General features: G+C 43.8%; 1 protein-coding gene across 2 annotated transcripts in view; it reads left to right on the top strand.

Moving 5' to 3' along the window:
• The window catches only part of RNF220 (ring finger protein 220), a 247,497-nt gene that overhangs the window by 1,459 nt on the left and 219,239 nt on the right, over window positions 1-26,799 (top strand). The gene's annotated exons all lie outside the window — the stretch shown is intronic.

Raw genomic sequence — 26,799 nt, 5'->3', positions numbered from 1 at the left:
CTTGTTGGGCTCTGGCTACACTTACTCATAGCTGGAACTAAACCTTTATTTGGAACTTGTAGACTAGGAGTGCTGAACCCTGCAATCTTTTGCTCTAATATAATCAGAAAATAATTGTGTTTTGAAGCTTTTGGGCTGTGGGTAGACAGAGCAGTTTTCTTCAAGCCTGGTGAGAATTTATGAACTGAGGGTGTTTTTTCCACCCAACCCTTTGTTCTCAGATTTGCTTCGTTTTATTTTCTTAAGAAAACTACATCTGAGGTTTGCCTTCCCCTTTTCTCTATTTTTTCATGCTCCCGTCCTCTCTATAACCACCAACACGAATACCATTTTTTCCCTCCTCTTTATGATGCCGAGGAGAGTAATAGAGACATTGCAGCTCTCTCCCCTGTCGCCACTGCTTCCTCAGGCTGTCTCCTTGAATTAGGCACTGTGTTAACTTTCCTGCGCTAAAAGGCATCTGCCTAAACCCAGCGTACCTTTTCAATAAAAGTCATCATAAAATCAACCTGCCTTGTAAATCCATCGCTCTTTGGTTTTGAAATATGTTGCAAGTGTGTCTTTTATGTCAGCGTCTGTAAGCCGGAGACCTCCCCACTTAAGGGAGAAGGCTGCTGGCTGACAGCACCACTGCTAGTGTTGTCCTCTCACTTTGGCTTTGGCTCTCTTTCACCTTTTCACTTTCTGTTGATTTGTGTGTCTTGTGATCCTGCTTCTTGGATATACCTGCTGAACAGGTATCGACATTGTGTTGGTCAATTTTATTTTATTTTAGTTTAGTTTTCGCTTGTCCGGTGATGTGCAAGTGATCAAGGTTAGTTGTAATGTGACCACCAGCTAAAACTGCCTTGTGTTAGGGTATGACAGATTCTACCCCTTTTTTTCTCCAAATACAAGTTGAAAATTAAATCCTCTCATAACTAATATGCCACAAAGTAACATCTGGAGATTGAGACCCTCTCTTCTTACCTAACAGATCCAGCTTGTCTCCATTTTTCTATCTTTTTAGCCCAAACCTGTATCAGACTCCAGAGCAGGAGGAAGCTTGTTAGTCAAGTCAGAACTCATAGACGTGGATATCCATTCCTCTCTGAGTGTCAAAGCCATAACTCTTCTGTTTGCCTGGTTTGCATTGTGTGGTGGTGGCATCCCCCATGGAGATGGATCCCTCACACAGGAATACGCCTGGGTGGAGAAAAATTAAATGAGTCTGTCTCCCAAAGTGAAATGGAATTCTGACCTTGAAATTAATGAGATTCTGATCAGAAGGGTGGGGAAACTTCTTTATTTCCAATGTAGTGTTATAGAAACTGGAGTCCTCTTCTTCTTTTATTCATTTAAAATATTCTTCCCTTATAGAGTACCTTGTGTTCTCCTCTTTTTCTTGTACACAAGCATAAAACCTATAGGAGTGTCTGTGAGGGAAGGGTGTTTGTACACCCACGTTATTATCCAGAGTTGCATTTGTGACTAATCTTTAATAAGAAACAGAGGTGCAAAGTGAAAAGGAGGCTGTGCTACCCTGTGGTCACCCTGGATTTGTGCTCTTTCCTCCCTTCCTTACCTTAGGTGGTTAGCACATCCCTCACTGGGTCACACTGGATAGCATTTATGCTTTTGATTGCGAATTTTTGGAAGGCAGGAGAAGTATTTTTCTGTAAGAAAGGGTTGAAGAGGCACTAAGACAAAGTCTGCAGCAGCTTTCTTGGCTCCTGTCATATGCCGACATGTGTCGGAATATTTATGGTCTGCTTTATGTAAATACATATTTAAGGGCCGTTAGAAGGCCTGATTATTCCCACTAGATGCCTTTCAGGTCCTCCCTACAGAACCGTTTTGAAATAAGTAATATTTCTCAGATAATCGAGTGACAGTATACAAGACTGCTTCCAAAGGGAGAGAACCCTTCAGGGGCAGATAGGGGCAGTGACGGGGGTTGGGGATATGAAAAGACAGAGGATAAAAAGTGTTCAGACGAGCAGAGTGATAGGACGCAGTGCTTTTGCCAGATTGCCCAAATTAACCATATATGGTTAATATATACACACATATATGTATATATATGTATATATATTTATTCTTAAAATTTAGAGTTAATTGCTGATTTGGTTGACTCATTTTTCAGTTCTCTTCATGTAAATATCTTTTCATACAATATTTTTTAAACATTTTAATTAAATGCAGCAGTCAAACTCCGAAGTAAGCATTTAGCTTTAGAGTTTTGTTGGTGGGTAGGGGCGGGGGGTGAGAATGGGGATGTGTGTCCTTTACTTAGAGCAGAAGTTTCTATGACGGAGTTTTAGGTCATTAAGAAATCATTTGTATAATGGAAACACTGACAGTTTTTACTGTTGCAGCCACCCCCTGCTCACACACGGCATCAATATGCAGATAGTCCACTTGCGAGCCCCCTGGAAAGAGAGGCCTGCAGACATGTTGTAATGCACACATGTTCTTTCTTAAATCTGGGTAGTGGTAGGCAGGATTTCTTTTGTGATTAAACACGCATTTTTGTAGACAGAAATAGAGCTATTTGGGTCAAACATCATCTTTCCTGGTAGGTGATTCTGGTTTGCTTGCCTGTCCATCCACCTGGCTTCACAGGTGATTCCTGAGGGAGGTGTTGGGTTCTATGGAAAAACAAGCAGCCTTCACTCTACAGGACTGACTGACTTGTCCTGGAAAATGGGAGAAGTGTTTTGTGAGAAGCCATTCATGGAGGATGCATAATTCCCCAGGAAGGGGACTGAGGTAACTCCTGTTTATTGTCACTCCCGGAACCAGTCCCCAAGGCTCGTTGTCCAGGGAAATAATGCTAAAATTTATGGACCAATTACAAATAGTTCACGTGTGCCTTACGTATGAAGTGTCTACAGCGATGTTTCCCAGGGCCTTTAAAATAAACATTTCCTCATTAAGGAAACTTTACAACAAAAGGGAAGATAAGTATTGTCTGCTGTCTTGTGTTAGAATCTGTACATTTATTACCCGCTTAGTATTCTGGCTCCTGTCATGTGCATTTCCTGATGGTTCTCTTCAGGCTGCCCCTGTGCCCAGATTCCTGCCTGTGTGACACAGCCTTTGGCCAGCCTGCCAGCCTATCCACTCAGCCCAGATTGGAGTTGGCGAAGTATACATGCTCACCACAGGGCCGAGAGGGCCCAGAACTGCCCACGTGGAGCGGTGACTGGCCCTGCCTTCTGGCTTTACCCCAGGGATGGACACTGGGCACTGACCATAAGTGGCTTGACTTTGCCCTCTTTCCTTGACCTTCACTGTGGTCGGGCAGTGTCAGGGAGGCAGGAAACCTGATGGGTCACAGCAGCTCCTGGATGTTCTGCTTTGCTCTCATCTTTGATGTACTTGGGCAGCCATTCTTGGGTCCCAAAAGCCCTGAGTAGGAGACGGTATTTTGTACTCTGTGTCTTTATAAAGGCATGTATCATTGAAGACCCTGTGTTCTAACAGTCAAATCAGCTGAGCCCATCTAGGCCAAAGGCAGCCTGGAATGGGGAGGGCTGGGTTGAGGGGGATAGTTTCCAAGGGCTCTGGGAGTGGGGTGGGCAGGGACTCTACTCCGGGCTTTTAGGAGAGTTGCTCTTGCTAGGGAGAATGTTTGGGGGATGCCAGGTGGCCAGGCTGCACCTCTGGGTTGCAGCTAGGACAGATGACCACTGGGAAAGGGCCAGCAAATCGCCAGAAGAGCTGGGTCAGATGCTTCCCTCTGTCCTGACTGCCCAGACCTAGCCTGACTCTCCCTCAGCGGCTCCCGGGTTCTCCCCCACTCCCCGGGGGCAAGAACTCCTGTGATGTGTGTGGTTGTTTCTGGTTGTTCACTCCCCACACAGTCATGGAGACTCTTTTTCATGCTGCTGGGTTTAATTGTCTTGTTGGGATAAAGAAATGTTTGCACAGCTAAAGTGGAGCCGGGCTGGACGGGAGCGGTCCCTGATGGCTGCAGAGCCATCTGGCCTGGCTTGGCTTGGCTCGGCGCGCCGCTCGCCCGGCGGCTGGGCTCACTCTAGCTGTGCTCCCGCTCTTCCCCTGCCCTCGCTCCACGCCGCGCCGCTCTGTGCGGCGGCTGCCTCCTCCTACCGCCGGAATGCCTAATCACCATGGTGAGAAAACGGACACCGCAGCCGTCCTCCCTCCTCGCCCCGCGCCCTCCCTCCCATCAATTGTCATGCAGAAGTGATCCGGACTGCCGTTTCCTCGCGGCCGCCCGCCAGCCCCTCGCCGCTCCCGGCAGAAGGGTGGCTGGTAATTGATCGTCTGGGGGAGGGGGCGCGGAGAGGCTAGAGAACGGGCTCCGGAGAGACCAGGCCACGGAGTGGGCCCCGTTCGCTCACTTGCAAGGGACCCCACAGCCTCCGCCACCGAGGCGGCTTGCAAGTGGTTTCAGAAATGTTGGCGATCTCGCCGTCGCTCTGCCGCACTTGGAGGCCGCGGGAGGACTCCGCGCGCCGCCTGGAGAGCCGGGAGCGCCCAGCCCGCGGCTGCACACACGAGAGCCCGTCGCGCCCCCCGCCCTGCCCCGCCTCGGCCTCCACGTCCCCGCGCCCCCAAGTCGCACTAAGAACCCAGTCCCCGATCTGTTTCCTCTACGCCGTCTGAGCTGAAGAGAGTGGGGACCGGGGTGAGGGATGGGGGGGGCGCCCACGCGACGTCTGGGTGCATGGGAGCGCGCAGGAGGCGCTAGTGGGTGCACGGGGCGTGAAGGGGACACAGCGCGGGCGTGGGGATGACCACTGCGTGGGGAGGGTTCTGCCTGGGGGAGGAGGGATGGGAAGAGGGTGGGGGAGCAGGGCGCGTGGAGGAGGGAGGTTGGACGTGTGTACAGCGCCTGGGGACCTCGCTGGCCCCTCCGTGCCCCCAGGACTCTGAGATTTCTCCTTTCGGCTCGAAATGTTTTTCCCTTCCTGCTTTTCAAATCTGTAAAAATGTTCCGGGGAATGTTTCCTAAGTCCAGGGCTCCGTGCTTCGGCGGGATTGCTGGCGTTCGGGCAAGGCGAGTCGCGGTGGCCTCTGACGGTCTGAGGCTCGCGGCCAGCACAGCGGGACTCGTTAAAGTCCGGGCAATTTCTGGAACTCTTCCCACGGGAAGTTTTCCGGGGCTGCCTTCCGGTCAGCGGCCCCAGGTTGATTATTTGGTGGCCCTTTTTTGTTTGAAAACAAAAAAAAACACACATTGTATCCAAATAACAAAAGTTGCTGTCCCTCCCCACCCCCTTTCCTCATTAGGCAGGGAAGAGGAAACTGGAAAATAGAATTATACTTTTATATTGGTTTTCTTATTTTTAACCCTTATTAACTATATCCATCTGGTTAATAAATGTTAGCACACATTGAAATGTATTCTTTGTAAATAATTGGGATTTGGAGTGACAACATATTTAATAGAGTTATATTTTTATAATAGTTTTTCTTATTTTTAACTCTTAACCACTTATTAACCACATCCATCTGGTTAATAAATATCAAAGCACACGTTGGGACGTGCTCTTTATAAATACTTGAGATTTGGAGTGATGGTACGTTTCATTGTAAAATCCACAGTATTTTTAAACACCAAAATAGCAATATTGTTTGGACTTGCATATTTGCTGCTAAGAGTTTAACAGCATTTCCCAGCACCGTTTTATCCCGTCTTAAAGAGAGATGAACTGCAGACTGAAGGATAATTTATTGCTATATATCAGCTAAAATGCCTTTAAAAATGTTTTTAAAGTATCATTTAAATTGTGGCATGTATGGTTGAACAGAATGTGTTGCTATCCTTTGTAACTTCACATGTGTGCTACACGGTAGGAATTTGTAAGTATCTCTTTCTTTGCAGCAAGGAGAATCTTCTGCAAAAGAACTTTCTTACACCTTTTCCAGGAAAAGATCCTGGATTGGGACTACATGTTGGGCCTGGAGAAATCATAGGCTGTGGTATGAATCAGAACACCTGGTAGATGCTAAGTAAACAGAAGGAATTTATCATCTTCCAGCCTTACCCAATGGATTGGACCTTTCTATTATCTTAATCACACTACTTTAGTTTTAGTGTTTAAAAAAATTACTATTTTTTGCCAGGTACCAATCATATAAAGGGGTTTAGTGTTCATTGCATATTGAATATCTTAATGGTGGTGATTATAATCTAGTTTTTACTTTTAAGTTTTCATTATCTTACCACTCTTCAGCATTGCACAGAACAGTATGTGTAGGACTATGCTATCCCAAAGGCATAGAGGTTTGAGGAAATAAAGGAAGAACTTATTTATGCCTTGAGGTGTCATGATTACAAAGGTAGGGAGGGAGTTTTCCAAGAGTTTGCGAAATAACCTTTCTCAAATATAGACTTATTTTATTACTTGGGGTACTGTTAATACAAAATTGTTTATAACTTAACAAAAATTTAAATCTACTTATTTCTCCTAACCCTTAGAAACCTAAGATTGGAGTCTATCCCCTCTCCAAATGTTTTCCCACAGCATTACATCCCCTATCGTGGAGTTCACACTTACAGATCAGCTTTTGGTGTGTATTTTAGAAAAAAGTTTCTACCTGGGTCCTGGCCGAAGTTGGAAACAGTCAATAATGTTTTGTAGACACATGTAACCATCTAGCAATTCGGATATGTGGCTGTTAGTTTTCTCTGTGGAATGCGTTCTGTTTGAAGACTACCTAGAAGAAATGAAAGTTGTGCTTTTGGTGGGGAGACATGGTGCTGTGTCCAGTACATTCTGTTAACAGATCTGAAGCTTTAGGAAAATCTGGAGCTATGTGAGTGAAGAAGGAACCTTTTGTACAGTCTTATGAGAAATCAAGCCCAGTAAGTTTGAGTGTGACTTACCAGGCAAGAGTCGTCTTTTTTCACCGAAATTCATTTGCAGACTAGACTTATGGCTTTACATCCATCTTAGTGCTGCAGAGACAGAAAGCTGTAGGGAAGCGGCAAGGGCCAGCCCTGGAGAGGCCTTCGCTTTATTTTCAGGTATATGATTCCCATTTAGGTGCCAGCTAATCCTATATTGCTCTCATTTGACCTTGCTTCTGGGGGTTTGATTTAAAGCAAGTCAGAGTGGCCTAGCATAATAAATACCTGTTAGAGGAATAAAAGCTGTATTTGCCCCATTGAGCCTCAACTTGAAGGTGTTTCAGATCAAAGGTGGGGAGGCAATATAACATAGTCATTATGAGTTTGGCCTCTGGAGTGAAGTCCTGACCTGTTAGCTTACTTGCTTTCTGATACCGGGCAGGTTACCTAATCTCTCTGGGCCTCAGTATTCTCACCTGCAAAATGGGAATTACACACACTTAAAGGGTTGTTGGGAAGGACTAATGAGATTAAATACACAGATAATGCTTAGAACAGTTTCTCACACATACTAAGTGTTCGATACTTAGTTACTATTATTATTTCAAGGACAATCTGGTGGTATAACCTTCCTTGTTAGAAGCACTGATGTAGCCAAACACAAGGTCATTAACAACTAGCAATGTATGTAGGGTCCTTTCACATGCTCATGCCTTATGACGATGTGGAAAGAGGGAGGGAGAAAGGCTGGAAAGCCCGTTTCTGTGATGGCCAGCCACTTCTCCTCCCTTCATTATTATCCATCCACCAGGATTAGCCCTGGTGTCCTCCTGACCTCTTTCTCCCTTGTTTTATTTAGAAGCAAGGTAGTAGTCAAGTTAGAGAAACTGAGTCTGGGAGTTGGGAGAGGACTTGACTAGGGTTGGATATCTAGGCAGTGGCCTGGGTTGAAAAAGCCAAATCTCACGGTATTTTCTTATTCTGAAATTTTATATTACTGGATATTGTTTGAAATCAATGGGTTATTAGAATTTGTGTGTGATAGAGATTCGGACTACACGTAATGAGATTTGCTGTAATAGTATTTGACTAGTATTTGAATTCACAATCCCTGGGTTTCTCGTGTGTCCTTAGATTTTAAGTTATACAGACACTTTTACCCTCTTGCCTATGTGAGACAGATCTGTGAACCTTCCCCCATCTGTGTGTGTCACAGTCCCACAGCATGATGGATTGTTTCTGCTTGGGGGAGGCTTAGGACAGGGCTTGAAGGGGCCTTGTAGGTCAGAAGAGAAATACAGCAGCAGGACTGAGATGGGGTTGCTGCCTGGGGAGGGATTAGCAGGGGGAAGGGGAGGGCAGGATTGGGCGGGGCATAGTGTCTGTGTGCATTCTCCTAGGAGTAAAAGAGGGCTGTCCATTACCCTGAAGGCACAAATAAACTCTGTGTTTTTCTCTTTGTAGAAAAAAAGCCCCATGGGACTTGGGAATACCAGAGAATGACTCTGCATGTCAGTGGGAGAGGTGGGGAGTAGAAGGATGGGAGTGGGGAAGACTGACCCTGTGCCTGAGGACTTCAGATTTGAGTCTGTTATTTAAATAGAGTAGCTCATGTTTGAAGAGCCTCATGCCCACACATATTTGTAGCAGAAATAGCTGTTGGAGGCCAGTCATCTGATACCTCAGTCTCTATCAACTCCTTCATGGCTCCATTTAAAGGAAGGGTTCAGCTCGCCTTTCGAAGTAAAGTGTCTCTGAAGGTCATGGAGCACATACCTCTGAAGGTCATGGGAGCACCCAATTCTGCTCCCTGTCTGTCCTCAGCCTTTCCCACATATGGTCACAAAGGTGTGTGCTAGGTAGGAAGGGAAATGCTGAATGTTCTTAATTTTTGGTTCTTAAAAGAGGGGAAAGTCTGGGATTTAGGTCCAAATGCCAAAATCATGGTTCAGAAGGAATTCTAGAAAAGGAGCGGAGCCTGAGAGGTAGCTGGAGCGGTAAGGGCAGTGGTGCATGCTCGGCTGAGGAATCAGCAGGACTGCAGTTAGGGCCTAGGCTTCCGCTTCCTTCCTGAGCAGTAAAATTAAAAAAAAAATCCTTAGAACAACAAAAGTCTGGACGCATGGGCTTCCTTCCTGACAGGCCAACCTGGTGGGGCTTCCATTCAGACCGAGCAGCAGTCAAGGCTGATTTACGGGGAAAAGAACCCAGACATGGGTTTAACCCTTTCCTAACCACAGCGAGGCTTCACTGCAAATGCTGCCTCCTTCTTCCAACTTACCATCATGGTGTAGGGAGATTTTTATTGTCATTTCTTCTTTATTTAAAGACAGTACCTGCTGCTAAAGTGCCTACTGTCCTCTTCATGAGAAAGCTGAGCCTGTGAGAAGTTGAGTGACTTGTAAGAAATTCAAGTCTGTGGCTCATGGCCAGAATAGCTCTCAGGCTCTTGATGACATTATATTGACTCTGTAGTATTGAATCCATCTTTGATCCCATAGGAAGTGCCTCCTGGAGTTTGTATTGGGGTGCCGCTGTGAGCCCCAGTTTTACCTCCATAAGATACTGGTCCCACAGAAGGAATAGTACTGCTTCATCTTAGCTATTTGTTGGTGGCAGTGGATAAAACTGTGGCAGAGTATGTGAGACATGACTCAGTTGCCATATCATTGGTCAAATATGATGCACTCATTAGTTCGTTGAATCATTCAGCTGTATTTACTGCATGCCTACATTGTTCCAGGCACCAGGCTGGGTACTGGGAATAGACCGATGCGCAAGATAGATTATAGTCCGTGCCTTACTGGACTTCAAAGTTTAGTTAGCAATTGCAGGATGCTGCGAAAAGTGCTATCATAGGGTAAATATAACATGCCATGAGACTTAAACGTTGGAGCATCTAATCTTGTGTAAGAGTCAGGGATAGCTTTCTGGAGCAAGTGACCTTTAAGCTGATATCTGAAACTCAAGAAGGAGTTATTTATTCAAAGAAGCTAGGGGTAGCAGTTTGCTTTTTTGGACAAACTATAGTATCTGCGAGTGGGAGAAAGAACTCCAAAACTGCCAGGATTGCTCACAGTGAAGTGAGAATAGAATTGTTCCCTGCCAGGACCTGAGACCTGACCTTGGATGTCTATAGTGCTTCATCCTATAACCAGGAATTCTTGAGAATGTCCATTCGGTGCTTATGTGGCTCTGAGGCTCATCATCATCTAGGGTCCTGCTTTTAAAGTAACTTTCTAAAGATATGTCACTAGAAAAATGCTTTCTGATGACATATGCTATCTTAACCACCAGAGGACCCATGAGCACCCAGAACCATGCTTGGCACAGAGTAGATACTCAGGAAATACTTGCTGAATGAAGGAGGGCCATTGCCCTGCTGATGTTTAGTGAAGTAGATTAAGGGCCCTCATCTTTTTACTAAAGTTCAGGCTTAGCTCTATCCTTTGCCCTACCCGGAAACGTGACAGGTCTCAGGGCCTAGAGTACTCGCTTGGCCGTTAAACTGAGCCACATAGCACCCGGGATTCTTGGCAGAGTTTCTTGGCAAAGTTTCCTCTGGGAGGTGCATTGCTCAGGCTTGACTTTCACAAGGGAGGTTAGGCGTGTAGTGCCAAGAGTATTGAAGAAGGGAAAAAAGAAGGCGAAGCAAACCGTTGTTCCAGCCTGGCACACGTCGGCATGCTAAAAACAGTTCCTTCCAGCCGGGGCCTCTGGACTCCACCATCCCCACTGTGGTTTTCCTTCCCTGGCCTCTTATCTTCATCATCGCTCTACATCCACGAACATTTCCTGAGCTCCTGTGTGTAGAGCGTTGTGCTCGGTGCTGTTTGCAGGGGAATCAAAGAAGTAGCAGATAATACTTCCTCTTCTTGACGGCCTTATGGTTAAGGTGAGTAGCTAAACTGTATATATGAAAAAGAAATAGTGTAAAATAACAGACAGTAAGAGCACTAGGATTTCAAGAGAGAGTCATCCCTGAGGCTGGCTTTCCTAAAATGCGATTTAAGGACTGTCTGCTTCAGATCACTTGTGGTGGTGGTAGTAGAGGATGGGGACAGGGATGGGGGTGGGGTGAAGAATGTTATTTATAATGCACATTCCCAGGGCCCACACCACACTTTAGATTCACAATCATAAGGAATGCAGCTTAGAAACTGTATATTTAGCAAGCAGCCATCCTAGGTGAATCTTGTGCTCCTTAGGTTTAGGAATCACTCTTCTAGGGTGAAAGTCTCAGGGGAAGGTTTCGTCGAGGTGTCTGGCCTTGCAGAAATGGGAGTGAGGACTCGGGGGGTGAAGAAAGGAAGAGGATGGAAGCCCACTGAGGAGTCTGGGCAGGCAGGGGAAGGGTGAAGACCCAGGGATCTGTTCACAAACAGTACCTTTCTCATCCAGTCTCCTGTCTCGGGGAGGATCTGTCCACCTGTCCCAGCTCCCCCTCTGCCACTGCTCCTCCTCGGATTGCCTCCCTCTGCCTGTCTTATTGCTGATCAACTGACTGTATGTACCCAGGCCTCCCCTTCTTGGTGCAATATTATAATGATGAGGTGGCCCAGCGGAGGGGCTGGAGGTGCTTAGCCAGATGCGAGGGAGGCCACTGTGCGCTGCGGTGCTCCTTGGGCTCCAGCCGGCTTATCTTCTCACTGCTGTTGTTCTGCCGAGAAGGGGCTGGAGAGGGTTTGGTGTGTGTGTTTTACCAGCCTCCTGTCTCCTCTTCCGCAACCCTTGAGCTTTCAAATGCTCATTTGTAAAGAAATAAAAGTTGGAGGGTTAGAGGAATCTCTCAGTGGCAGAATTAGTCACCAACACCTGCAGATTGGCTTTCTGCTTTAAGCTTTAACCCTTCCAAGGGCAGCTGCCACCAGGTAGAAGGTTCAGTGAGCCCTAACTAGGGGCTTGCTCTGAGAGGTTCAGGGGGCTTTGGGTACCTGCGCAGGAGGGGATGTTCTCATCAACCTTGCTTCTGGAGTTGGGAATGGTATTTTTTCCCCCAACATAATTCCCCCTTTAAAAACACTCATCACGTTAAATTGTAACTATTTGCTTACTTATGCCTCTCCCACGGGCGCATGTCTGTCTCCTTATGTGACTCCATCTAGCGTGTCCCATGATGTAGTGCCCGACTTGGTAAATATTTGTTGTTAAAGTGAATGAACCCAGGATCACTGTTCTTCTGTTGAGTTTGCAGAGTTAGCTGGCTGTACGCACTTGGACATAGTCTGAAGGGCCACACAGGATCCACCACAACACTGGGCACCTCCTGGCATGTTTACAAGTGGGAGGTGATGACTAGAAATAGAGGAACGGTTCAGTGATAGGGCAAGAGCACAGTCAGAAGCTCTGGGCCTGTCATTTACTGGCCGTGTGACACTGGGTAAGTCTCTGTTTCTCTGAGCCCCAGCTCCTCATATGTAAAATGGGAGATGGCAGATAATCCCTCCCCTACCCTACAGGGTTGCTGAGTAAGTAGATAATCCAGATGTGTTTTGTAATCTAAAAGTAACCATATAGATGCCATACCCTCACATACACATAGGTAGTTGCAATATGTCTATCTACGTCTGTCTGAAGAGCAAAATGGTCTTCGGGGGGCTAAAATAGTTTATGAAATGCCTGAGTGTTCAACCTAGAGGGAGCCCTCTGACATGCCATTCCCTCCTTGAAGTTGAGCTGCAGAAGACAGTCTGCATTCCCTGAGACCGGCTGCAGCACTATTTTTCTAGGTGTTTGGGGGCAGAAGTTACCCAATTCTTGTAGACTTTTTATGAATGTAAGTTGGCAGGCCATTTTCTGTACAGATCTGTGACATCTCAGCTGAAATTTTATCTGCTAAATTCCCACTGAAAGAAGTTTACCCTTTGCCTTCTTCTCAGCAAAGCTCAGAGCATCTTTATTTTTCCGTTTCCAGGGCCAGTGACTCTGTTCCTATTTTGTGGAGGGAGATGTTTTGGCTCAGAGGCACAGTGCTTTGGCCTGAGGAATGACAGGCAGAATCAAGACGAAGGGGCTTTCTGCCCTAGAGACCTGTCCTAGGCTGCAGGACTAGCCATGCTCTTTCGGCCAGTATGACAAGGTGAAGACGTCCCTGTCAGATTTGGAAAGGCTTGTCCCTTGGGTGAGATCTTTAGAAGTTAAAGCTGGGCCAGGAGGATTGGAAAGAGCAAGAATTTGAAAAAGGCTTTACTAGGCCGGGTGTGGTGGCTCACTCCTGTAATCCCAGCACTTTGGGAGGCCAACGCAGGCGGATCACCTGAGGTCAGGAGTTGGAGACCAGCCTGGGCAACGTGGCAAAACCCCATCTCTACTAAAAAATACAAAAATTAGTTGGGCAAGGTGGCACACGCCTGTAATCCCAGCTACCTGGGAGGCTAAGGCTGGAGAATTGCTTGAACTCGAGAGACAGAGGTTGCAGTGAGCCAAGATTGTGCCACTGCACTCCAGCCTGGGTAACACAGCAAGACTATGTCTCAAAAAAAAAAAAAAAAAAGGAAAAGAAAGAAAGATAAAGACTTTACTTGTGCGGTAAACTTCATTGTGTGATTATTTAATAGACCATTAACAAGCAGATTCATTAACAAGATCTTAATTAACAAGTTCCAGGGTTATTCCTCCAAGTTCCCAGGGGTCCTGTTCTCCTCCTATTTAGTCCCAGAGACTTCCTATCCTCCTTAAACTAACCAAGCCAGATGCATTTAAATTCAGTCTTTTTATTGCAAGTGAAATGACTGCAGGCAAAGAGAAGAACATAGTATCACTCCTAATAATAATAGCTGACACTTCGAGCACTTTCTATGTGTCAGGCACTATTCTGAATGCTTTACAGGTAATAATTTATTTAATCCTCATAAAATCCCTATGAGATAGGTGTTGTTTGTCTCCATTTTACAGATGAGGAAACTGATGCACAGTGTTTAAGCAATATGCCCATTGTCACACAAGCAAGTGTGAGAGAAGAGGTTCAGATCCCAGGCAGTCTAACTCAAGTCAATGAGAAGGAAGGACACTCCAGGAGAGGGAGACCTATGGGTCAGATTCACGAGGTAACAAGAATAATACTTGTATTTGTTCACTCTGTGCCAGACACTGTTCTGAGCACTTCATATATGTATGTCAGGCTGTGTCCATACTTGAAAAATTGATAGGAGCCTTTTGCAGTGTGGCAGCCCTTAGGCACAGTTTATTTTGGCCCGTTCACAAGCCCTTTTCATCCTCCCTGCACTGTGAGTTCCTTGAGGTAGGAGCTGTGTCCTGTTCTAAGATCTCCGTTCCCAGTACCCAGTTCATTGCCTGTAACTTACTAGTTATGATCTAAGAAAAAAAATTTGTCAAACGTACCCTTTGGTGGGATGGAGGAAGATGATTTAGTATCTGCTAATGCCCAATGCACTTTACAGACATCGTAGTTTAAGAAGAGCTAAATCTGTGCCTCCATTTCCTCAGGGTAAAGTGGGATGAACACTAGTATCAATCTCTTAGGGGTGTTATAAGGATTAAATGAGTTAATAGAAAATACAAATAAAGTCCTAGGAACAGTGCCTGGCACAAAGTACGCCTTCAATAAATGTTAGGTATAATTAATATAAGGGTTTGGGCACAGATTTGAGGTCTCTTAAACTGGGTTCCTCCAACTCTTACCTCTACTCCTAACTGCATTATGGGGACAGTGACTTCAGCAAGCCCTGAACTCTTACAAAAGTTTGTGCAGTTTATGACAAGTCTTCCTACGGCTGAAAAATCTTCCAGTTGATATTCAGGAGTTGATATCTATAATGTTGTCTTTCCTTCTTGGTTTCCGTTATATGGGGGCTGGAGCAAGGATGAGTTTAGCACTCACCCAATGACCCCCTTTTTAAAATACCCAAAAAGGCACAGAGTGGAAATAACTAGAATTCTACACTAAACTCCCACCCGAGGAAGGACAGTAAGCCAGAAGGACTTTTTCTGGGTTTAGTAAAGGGCTTGATGAATCCTGTTCTATGCCTCTGTCTGGTCAGCCAACTCAGATAGCAAGTCTGTGGACTATTTACTCTTTACCAGCTATTTTGAAGAGAGGATGAGGAAGTGATAGAATGCCTAGAATCACTGGGAAATTTGAGCTGGGAAGGAACCATTGCAGGCTGCTTTTTTTCCCCAGTTTTCTAATTACTTACATAATGCTTAAGACTGTGTTTTCCCCTTTAAGGGGAAAAAATGGCTTTGGCTCTATTTAGAGCTCATCACATTTGTACATTCTACAAACACTCTTCTCCTAAATCTCAACTTGAAGACCTTCAAGCACTGTTCTCACAGCTGGCTGCTTTCGCGCCCACTCCACTATCCCGCCCTGCCCCGCCCCATCATCTTTAGTTAACGATGGATGCTCATAAACCCCCAAACTGGCCTCCCTCTTTTCCGACTTCACATCCTTGTGTTCTTTCTAAGGAGCTCGGCCATAATATCACTTTTCTTTAGCAGCATTCTAACTTCTAAGAGGCTTAATAGGCAAGGAGATTGTGGGGTCTTTGACTTCCTCTGAGCCTTAGCCCTAAGTGGTTTATTCTATTAAGCTGATTCCTGGTGGTGGATAGAGCTTTGCTGGATAAGAAGTTGGGGTGGGGGAAAGTTGCAGTTGGAGGAATTGGATACTTTCACTCCCCCTTCCACTGTGCCCCACCCTCCAACCCACTCCTGTCCCGATTCTGTTTTTAGAGCTTTAGAATGAAGGAAGTGGTGATGAAATTAAGTAAAGAACTCTTCTTAGAGGACTTAAGAGGTTGACATTTTCCCCAAAACTGTCTTTTGCCTCCTCACCTCTTCCCTCCCTGCACTTTCATTCCTACTCTTCAGTCTGCCACTTGTGGATTTTTTTTTTCTTTCCTTCCACCTCTGCTTTTGCCTCCACTCCAACACTAGCTTAAATAAAAAAGCTGGGGGGGAATAATGAATAACAATTTTGAGCTATCGTTTTAAAGAAAGGAATCCTATCCAGGTGTGGAATGTAGAAAAAAAATAACAGATAAGATTTTAACAAAGGAAACAATGCAAATTCTTCCAGATGTTTTCTCCTAGCATTACACCAGGTTGAATGTATTGACCCAGATTAAGGATTTTCAGGTGTCTCTATTAACATTCTCTCTTGGTTCAGGAGGGCCAGCAGGCTGGGAGAGCAGAGGAAGTATCTGTTCTTTATTCAGTCATGCTGAGCTGCAGAGAAACTGTAAGGGACATTTGTGAGCAGGAAGAATGATGTTAGAGAAGTGACGAGGGGAGTCAAGAGTTTAAGTGTAGAAAAAAAAAAAGTACAGGACAACCTTCACAGCGAAGGTGGGAAGAAAACCAAAAGTAGCCGGAGAGCTAAAAAGAAGGAGGGAAAACGTGAGATGGAGGTAGGAAGATGGAAAATGTGAAGCATTTCAAGGAATTGTGAGTAATTTGTTTGTTGCCATACAGTTGTTGATGAAGGAGTGGGGAAACAGGGCCTGGATGTGTGGTTGGTAGGCCTATAAGGCAGCAGAGTCTCTTTGGAGGGCCTTTCAGCAATGTCTGTCTACAAAAAATTTAAATACAAATATCCTTTGATGGGATTCGACTTAAGAATTTATCCTACATATGTTGGGTTAAGTACTTAAAGATGTATGTTCTTTATAATATTGTTTGTAATGTGGGGAAAAAAAACAGAAACAATCTAAATGTACACTGATAGGGAACTGGTAAAATAAATAATGATATATCTATATTATAGAATACTACATAGTGGTTAAAAAAATGAGTTAGAGCCGTAAGTGCTCATTTGTAAAACAAGGTACAGAGAAAAAACAACCTCTTTGTATCGAAAAAAACATACATTCATGTCTGTCTTTGTATATGCATATGAAACATCGGAGGGATGTAGACGGAACTGTTCATGCTAGTTTCCCCTGGGAAGTATGACTAGGTAGGAAGAAGCGAGTAATACTTTTTCTTGTATACTCTTCTGCACTATTTGAATAGTTAACATGTGATGTATTATTTATATAATTAAAAAATTTAGTTTATGATTTTAAAAAGTTAATTTGGAGACACTGAAACAAAAAAGGATATTAGGAAAAAACTAAGGAAATCTAAATATGCTTAATAATGTATCAATATTGGTTCATTAGTTGTGATAAATCTACTATATTACTAATATATTAATAATAGGGACAACTGGGTGAAGAGTATACGGAAACCCTCTTCTACTATCTTTGTAATTTTTCCATAAATCTAAAAACTATTCCAAAATAAAAGTTTATTTTTATTTATGTTTTTATTTTTTGAGACTGAGTCTCACTTTGTTGCCCAGGCTGGAGTGCAATGGCACTGTCTCAGCTCTCTGCAACCTCTGCCTCCCAGGTTCAAGCAATTATCTGCCTCAGCCTCCCGAGTAGCTGGGATTCTAGGCACCTGCCACCACACCCAGCTAATTTTTTTGTATTTTTAGTAGAGATGGGGTTTCACCATCTTGGCCAGGCTGGTCTTGAACTCCTGACCTCGTGATCCGCCCACCTCGGCTTCCCAAAGTGCTGGAATTACAGGCGTGAGCCACCGTGCCTGGCTGCCAAAAGTTTATTTTTAAAAGATGATTCGGAAGACTATATTATGGGACAGGCTCATAACCTAGCATTTGTGATTGAATCTTGGCGAGGTGAATTGATAAAATTGAATAATTCCTCTGGTTCTATAATTACTACTTGGTTCTGTTTCTTCTAAGGGGTCAAGTGGATAGGATTACAGTCACAATTGCTGGAAAAGTGTCTGATTTGTGTATGTGTTTACAAAATCAGTTTTCTGAATTTGTTTTTTCTTCTTAGTTTGTAAAAAGGTTAACTGATGATTATTTTAGTTTTACCGTCCAAAAAGCACAGACTGGTCTAGGAGCTATATAGTGAAGGTAGTTTAAAAATGAAATAAGACAGCTGTGTTTCCCCATGTTAAATAATACCCTGTGTTTCCCCATGTGAAAGCACTTTGAATTTTTTTTATTGTGATAAAGTATGCATTGGGGTGGGGAACAGGATCCTGTTACTCTGTAGAGGCATTTTAAAACAACAATCAACTAAAAGTTGATCTGCTTTTGTTTGTTTGTTTTATTTATTTTTTGAGATGGATTCTCACTCTGTTGCCCAGGCTGGAGTGCAATGGCGTGATCTCGGCTCACTGCAAGCTCCACCCCCCAGGTTCAAGTGATTCTTGTGTCTCAGCCATCTGAGTATCAGGGATTACAGGTGCCCACCACCATGCCTGGCTAATTTTTATATTTTTAGTAGAGACAGGGTTTCACAATGTTGGTCAGGCTCTTTCGAATTCCTGACCTCAAATGATCCACCTGCTTGGCCTCCCAAAGTGCTGGGATTACAGACGTGAGCCACCATGCCCAGCCTGTTTGTTTGTTTAGAAGCAGGGTCTTGCTGTGTTGCCCAGGCTGGAGTGCAGTGGCTCTTACAGGTGTGATTATAGTGCACTACAACCTCAAACCCCTAGGCTCAAGTGATCTTCCTGCATTAGCCTCAGCAGTAGCTGGGACTACAGGTGTGCACCACTACAAAAGGCTCTGGGTCTGCTTTTTAATATCATCATGTGCCGGCAATTTTAAACAATGTCAGCTGGAAAATATTTCTCCCCACAAAAATACTTTGTTGGTATAAGTTTGAAAAAAATGCTGTGGTTACTCTTGAGTTTTGATATGTATGTAAGTTTCAAATTAGCTTTTTTTTTGAGTCTTGCTCTGTTGTTCAGTCTTAATTTTGAGTCTCGCTCTGTTGCCCAGGCATTGTACTGAGGAGTGCAATGATGCGAGCTCAGCTCACTACAACCTCCACCTCCGGGGTTCAAGTGATTGTCCTGCCTCAGCCTCCCAAGTAGCTGGGACTACAGGTGTGCATCACTACACCTGGCTAATTTTTGTATTTTTTGCAGAGATGGGGGTTTCACCATGTTGCCCAGGCTGGTCTCGAACTCTTGACCTCAAGTAATCTACCTGCCTCAGCCTCCCAAAGTGCTGGGATTACAGGTGTGAGCCACCATGCCTGGCCAAATTAGCACTTTTTAATTATTTGTCCTTTAATGAACATTGTCATCTATAAGGGAGAATTTGGAGAACTTCCAGTTGTACTGTGGGCCCCTGACATCTGCAAATTCAGCTTGATTTGAGAATAAGTACGTAACAGTTCAGAATCAGTTGAACTTCCATAGGACACAGTTTGTGTCTCCAACTCCCATGACACAGCATATTCCTTCCTGCATTCATGCAGTATATTCAAAGTAGACAATGACAGCACATGAACTGTAAAAGATAAAGACATGACAATTGGAGTTTTTTCAATTCTGCAGTTCTTTTTGACCACTTGGAGTTCTTACATGTTTTTAAGTTTTAAAACAGTGAAATAAACTATGAACTGCAGGGTGTAATATTTTTGTTTGGTATGTGCAAATTTTAGTTTGCCTAGTAAATAGTTTACTAAATTTGAACATCTTTAAAAATAAAACATAATGGCCAGGTGTGGTGGCTAATGCCTGTAATCCCAGCACTTTGGGAGGCTGAGGCCACCTGAGGCCAGGAGTTCAAGACCAGCCTGGCCAGCATGGTGAAACCCCATCTCTACGAAAAATACAAAAATTAGCTGGTGCAGTGGTGCCTGTCTGTAGTCCCAGCTACTCCGGAAGCTGAGGCACAAGAATTGCTTGAGCCCGGGAGGCGGAGATTGCAGTGAGCCGAGATTGTGCCACTATACTCCAGCCTGGGTGACAGAGCAAGACTCTGCCTCAAAAAATAAAATAAAATAAAACGTATTTTTTAAATCATTAACTGCTTATATTAAAATGAAATAATCAAGAAAATTATTATGGCTGATTATTACATGATTAGTTATTTGTCATTTAAAAAATGACCTGCTGTGTCAAATTGGAATGATGTTTGAATTGAAATATGAAATGAGCCGGACACAACTATGTAAGGGTTTGGGATTAGGGGGTCTTGGAATGTTTGAGGAGCAGAGAGAAGGCCTGAGGGCTGGGACAGAATGAATTTGGGAGACTATGGTAGGAGATAAGATGGAGAGGAGCAAGACCTCTGTAAATCTTTTAGGCCATGGAGAGTTGGATTTTATTTTGGGTTCATCAGGAAGCCACAGAGTGTTTTAAACATAAATCACCATGTTGTGATTTATCACTTTAAAAGATTACTTTGGGCTGGGCGTGGTGGCTCATGCCTGTAATCCCAGCACTTTGGGAGGCTGAGGTGGGCGGATCATGAAGTCAGGAGATCGAGACCATCCTGGCTAACTCGGTGAAACTCTGCCTGTACTAAAAAAAAAAAAATTAGCCAGGCGTGGTGGCGGGTGCCTGTAGTCCCAGCTACTGAGGAGGCTGAGGCAGGAGAATGGCATGGACCCAGGTGGCGGAGCTTGCAGTGAGCAGAGATCATGCCACTGCACTCCAGCCTGGGTGACAGAGCGAGACTCCATCTTAAAAAAAAAAAAAAGTGTCACTTGGCCAGGCGCGGTGGCTCAAGCCTGTAATCCCAGCACTTTGGGAGGCCGAGACGGGCGGATCATGAGGTCAGGAGATCGAGACCATCTCTGGCTAATACGGTGAAACCCCGTCTCTACTAAAAAATACAAAAAACTAGCCGGGCGTGGTGGCGGGAGCCTGTAGTCCCAGCTACTCGGGAGGCTGAGGCAGGAGAATGGCGTGAACCCGGGAGGCGGAGCTTGCAGTGAGCTGAGATCCGGCCACTGCACTCCAGCCTGGGTGACAGAGCAAGACTCCGTTTCAAAAAAAAAAAAAAAAAAAAGGTTACTTTGGCTACTGCATGACTAACAGATTGATGTAGGGAAAGTGTAACAGAAGACTTGTGAAAAGGCCATCGCACAGGAGTTTGAAACCACCTGGGCAACACGGCAAGACACCATTTCTAAAAAAAAAAAAAATTAAAAATTAACTGGATGTGGTAGCACACACCTATAGTCCAGCCACTCAGGAGGCTGAGTGGGAGGATCGCTTGAGCCTAGCAGTTCAAGGCTGCAGTGAGCTATGATTGCACCATTGCACTCTAGCTTGGGCAACACAGCAAGATCCTGTCTCTTAAAAAAAAAAAAAAAAAAGACAAGGAAGGAATAATGTCTTATAGTTTTTGATGTATCCACAGTACGTTTCCCATAGTAGGTACTCAATAAATGCCAAATAAATAAATTTATACAACGTGAAGTGACTAAAAAAACACCAAAAAATCTGCGACGGAGTGCGACATGCTGAGCAACATGGTGCTAGTCCAAGAACATTGACTTTGGAGTGCAACAAACTGGGCTTTAATTGCATTTCTGGTACTTCTTAGCTATGTTGCTTTAGGGCAAGTAATTTAAACTCTCAGAGCCTTGGGGCTTCCATGGCTGCACAATGGGAATAAGATGACTCACTGTTTTGTTTTAATGAACAAATTAAATGAGAATGTATTTATAACATGGTGCCTGATTTATGGTAGCCAGTCAATAAATAGTGACTATTACAGTTAGCAGGACATAAGGATACCTTGAGATTGTGGTCAGTGCAACTTCAGTGTGATTACAGTCATGGGGAACATGGCACCAGAGTTCCTTAGAATAAAGAGGAACACTTGGGACCTTTGCACGGTGGAGACTCTGTCTTCTGAATCTGAACTTGTGCTGGCCTCTGAATAACTGGATTTTCAAGTCTAAAGAGAAAAAAAGGCTGGACACTGTGGCTCACGCCTGTAATCCCAACACTTTGGGAGACCGAGGTGGATGGATCACTTGAGGTCAGGAGTTTGAGACCAGCCTGGCCAACATAGTAAAACCCCATCTCTACTAAAAATACAAAAATTAGCCGGGCGTGGTGGCAGGTGCCTGAAATCCCAGCTACTCAGGAGGCTGAGGCAGGAGAATCACTTGAACCAGAGGTTGCAGTGAGCCAAGATCATGCCATTGCACTCTATCCTGGGTGACAGAGTGAGACTCCATCTCAAAAAAAAAAAAAAAAAAAAAGAAAAGAAAAGAAAAAAGAGGAAAAGAAAATAGAAGAAACCTTTGGATAGGTTAGGGTTAGAATCTTCTCTGTCTGCTCAGTTCTTCCCTCTGATTTTAGGAGGAGTCAAATCTCTCCTTCCATTTCCAAGTTTAACAGAACCATCCTAAGGTATATGCCTCCTTGACACACAAAGTCCCTGAAGCAAGTTTCCACTTTTTTCTGCAAAAGCTCCCTGGAGCACAGGGAGCTCTTGTCTTGTACCTAGTTAAATGCCTCGATTAAGGATGTAATCATAGTTGTTTGGCTCTGTAAATCATTTGACCCTCACCTAAAGCAGCGTGGGCCTCTCGGGGGCCCAGCAATGACCATTCTGAATCTGTGAGGACAGAGTGGAGCTGGAGACTGCTTTTACCCTTAGTGGAAAGACAGCCACTTTTTGGGGGGTAATATATTTTTCTTTTTCCCTAGGTTTTCTTGTCAAGATCGTGTGTGCGCGCGCATACACACATGTGTGAGCAAAAGAGACAGAATAAAAAGAAAGAGGAAAAGGCCTAACAGTGTACAGAAACTGCTAGCACAGAGGCCAGGGGAGGGACTTGTAGGGAAAGGCAAGGAAGTGATTTTGCCCGGTTTAAATCCCACTTGAACCGTGTGGTTTCTGAGTCCTGAACCTTTTGAGGTTCAAGTTGAGTGCACTCTTGACAAAACGTGATTTTCTGGTTCACATCAAAAAGGCTTTAAAAGACTTCGAAGTCTTTTCCTTAGGACATCAAACAGTCCTCAACAAAGCAGGGTGCTGATGAGATGCGTGCAAATGAACAGATTAAACTCTCCCCTGAGGATTAGATTCTCCTTAAGAAGCATGTGAAGTTGGCAACTTGGGAGATGAGGCTATGCCAAAACACTCACACTCTTGGGACCCCAGAGCGACTCTCGCCTGTTTACCCCCGACACCTCCCTGGGCCTGGAGTCTGACCTTATTTGCTATGAGGTTCACGTAGAAGTGCCCAGGGAATTAGAAACTGAAAACAAACTCTTCAGGATTCTCTATCTTGCATAAGGCAACACTTATGTCCCCCAGTAAAAGGTGTAAATTAACTTAGAAAAGATAGGTCATTCCTTTGAAAAACTGACAGTTGTTTGGGTGGCTTAGAGCACAATTTTGCTTATTGAACCAGCCTCAATCTTCAGAGAAGTAAGGATTTAGAAGACTACTACTGCCTTATGGCAAATAGAATAGCACACTTTGGGAGTGGTACAGCAAACCAACCAATGCAGTAGACTTTCTGTTTCCAAGTGAGCAGCTAAAGCTAAAGTCAACTGCATAGACACAGCTGTGGGTGGGCCAACTGCATATAAGCACAGTTTCTGAGCCAAGCCGCTAAAATATTAATGATTAGCTTTAAGGAGGAGCAACTCTGATTGAGGCCACTCTCCTGTTAGAAACCATAATTAGCAATTAAAATATATTCTAAAACCTGTTCCACCCAGCAGCTTTTAAATAAATAATTGTCACTGCTGATTGAACCTGTTTTATTTCCCTGTGTTTTTTCTTATCTTCCCCCACCCCTCGACCCCCGCATAACTTACAACCCTGTAAATGCTCAGTAGCTGTTAATATGATTCTGTCAATACGTTTACCATGGTGACTTGGGCTGTATTTGGCGAGCATTTGAAGAAATCAGTCACTGGTTGGAGGGAGGAAAGACAAGCTGTCGATATCCAGGGAGAAATGCTAATAACCCTGGTGACAAATCGTCCTCTGGATTCTCCAAGGGTTAAGGAAAAGCACCTCTTAGACCTAGGAGCTCAGGGGTAAGGGATGGTGACTTGTTAGGAAGTGCAGACAGTAGCTGTCATGATCTGCAATGTCCTTTTCATTGTCTTACTTTCAACCTCTCAAAACCACAGATGAGTTCTGGAGACAGACAAGCCTAGATTTGAATTCTGATTCAATCTGCTGTGTCACTGTGACCTTGCAACCACTGAACCTTCGTTTTCTCATCTGTAGATTAAAGATTGTAATACCTGGCCTCATAAGGGGTTGGGAAAGGCCTTACAAAGACACTACTTACTGTTTCTCAGACTCTTCTGGGAAAATACACATATAGAAGAAAACTTACTTCTGCCCTCCTGCATTGCAATAGTGTATAGAAAGGATCAACTCTTTGGAAGTCTTGTTTTTAGCTTCAATTTTGGTAAATTTTGTACTTTAGTTTTTTTTTTTTTGTTTTTGAGACAGCATTTTGCTCAGTCACCCAGGCTGGAGGGCAATTGTTGTGATTGTGGCTCACTGCGGCCTCAGTCTCCTGGGCTCAAGTGATCCTCACACCTCAGCCTCCCAAGTAGCTGGGACTACAGGCACATACCCCTACACCCGGCTAATTAAAAAAAATTTTTTTTGTAGAGATGGAGTCTCACAATGTTGCCCATGCTAGTCTCAAAACTCCTGAGCTCAAGTGATCCTCCCACCTTGACCTCCCAAAGTGCTGGGATTACAGGAGTAAGCCTCTGCGTCCGGTCTGTATTTCAGTTTTACTTTGTCAAAGTAATGTTTTAATATGCCTATCATTATGTAAAATTGGTATGCTGATATCATTCATTAATTCAAGTACTTTTTGAATACCTACTATGTACCAGGCAATTTTAGGGCCCCCGGATACAGTAATGAATAATACAGGTAAGGTCTAGGCTCCCATTGAGCTTACAGCTGAATCAGCCAGGGAACCTAGTACTGGATGTTTCTTAGGTGGCCCGTGACCCATTTAAGAAGACAAAAACCGTATACCAGAGAATCCTATGGAGAACCTCCTGCTGGCTATCTGCCATGATTTTTAGTGGAGAAAGAGAATAAAACACACAGACAAAAATCATTAGTATTTTGGTATATATCATTCCAGCTTCCTTTTAATGAGTAGATAGACACATAGATCAGTGTGTTTTGGTATAAGTAGGGGCATACCAAATGCTGGTTTGTTACTTTCTTTTTCACTTACTCATTTACTACAGTTACTACTCTAGGTCAACATAAATCTCCATCACCATCACTACTCTTAAAAGCTTAGTATTCCATTGCACGGATGCATTACATTTTATTTAACCAATATCTGGTTATCTAATTAGGATGTTTCCAGCTTTTCAATATTAGAAACAACACTGCAGAGAACATCTTTGTGAATTTACCTTTGTCAAGTGTCTGATCATTTTCTTAGGATATATTCCCGAAAGTAGAAATGTTGGATAAAAAGATAGGCATATTTAAATCTTTATGCCAACTGCAGATTACCTTTTTCTTTATGCTGTTATCAACACATTATGATAAATATTTTTAATCTTTGCCAATTTAATAGACAAAATGGTTTCTTATTTATTTAATCTATATTTCTTTATTACTAGTGAAGCTAAACATTTTTAAAAACGTTTATTGGGATTAGTTTATCTTCTTTTTTGAATTGCTTATCCATGTCCTTTACGGGGTTTCCATCTTTTCCTAATTGATTTTAAGAGCTCTTTTTTATAGGAAGGATATTAATCTTTTTTAATCTATAATATTTGTTGCATTTTTTTTTCAGTTTATCATTTGTCTGGGTACTTTAGGGTGGTGGAGCTTTTTGTTGTTGTTTTTTGTTTTTATTTATTTTTATTTTATTTTATTTAGTTTTATGCCTTGTGGAGCAGGGCTACCCCATAGGCAGTGTGCCCAGAATAGCCTTAAGTTTTTACCTTTTAATAAGGCATTTTATCATTTTTTTCCCCTTTTGGCTTATCCTTAGACAGCTATAAGACCACTTCTAATTAATCCCTAAAGCTATTCAAATGAGCAGTAGTTATCTCAAAGATAGTCTCCAGTTTGGGAAAAAAAAATCTAGATCCTAAGTTCCTGTGGATGTCCACTCAAAGGGAAGATGAGAGGTACCCAGACCTGAGAGAGGACAGCCATAGGGTTTACAACTGTTGGAAAATACAGACAGACCAATCATTGAAATAAAATGTGATACGTGAGATAGGAGAAGTGTAGATGCTATAGATGGGAGCAAAAGGGAAACGTAACTGATCCAGGGACACAGGATATGCATCCTGGAGGAACACATGCTCAAGTTAAGGTTTTATGACTGAGTAGAAGTTAGCTAGGTGAAGAGTGGGGAAATACATTTCATGCAGGGAAGTAGCAAATGCAAAGACTTACAGTCTAGAACTATAAGTCATGGTAGCCACTGGCCGTGTGGGTATGTTTACATCTAAATTAATTAAAATTAAATACAATTAAATTTTTATTTCATCAGTGCCATCAGCTGCAGCTCAAAGGCTGGCTACCCACATATGACTAGTGGCTGTTATGTTGGACAGAGCAGGTACTGAACTTTTTCATCATTGCGGAGCGTTCTGTTGGACAGCTGTGTCCGGAAAGAGCTTGATGCATTCAGGGAACTGAAAAGGGTTCACTCTAGCAGGTATGCAGTATGCAAGGGTGGAGAGTGGCAAAAGATGAAGAGGACATAGCAAAGAATGGAGGGACTTAGTCAAAGCTGACCCTGGCACTGGGGCTAATGTTCCTAGCCAGTTGCTGTTACAGAGAAAGTAGAGAGGAAATAAATTTAAAATTTACTGTCTAACAACCCTGCAGGTAGACATTGTCTCCATTTTATATAATGCAGCTGAGACTCAGAGAATTTAAGACATTTGACCAATATACAGCTAGTTAGTGGCAGAGCTGGGATTCAAAGACAGACCTGTCTGATGCCAAAAATCTGTGCTCTTCCCCTTTTGTCACTCCAGCAGACTTCAGAAAGCTCTACCCAGTGATCTCTTAGATCAGGATGGAAAGAATTCTGACTAAGAACAGACACCTTCTCAACTTGATGCTTTTTCTGTTGAGGCAGTATTAATCATGGGTGAGCTTGGGACCCAGCATGGAAGTAAAAGAGCTTAGAGCAGAGCTTTCTTTGGAGCTGTGCCTCCTGTTCCCTGAGTCTCAAAGAAAAACTCCTCCAGGTGCTCCAGAGGCCTTG

This window comes from Trachypithecus francoisi, unplaced genomic scaffold (genome assembly GCF_009764315.1).
Source record: "Trachypithecus francoisi isolate TF-2019V2 unplaced genomic scaffold, Tfra_2.0 Lachesis_group12, whole genome shotgun sequence".
NCBI lineage: Eukaryota > Metazoa > Chordata > Mammalia > Primates > Cercopithecidae > Trachypithecus > Trachypithecus francoisi.
Note: the sequence above shows the minus strand (reverse complement) of the source record. Positions and strands in the feature narration are given on the sequence as shown.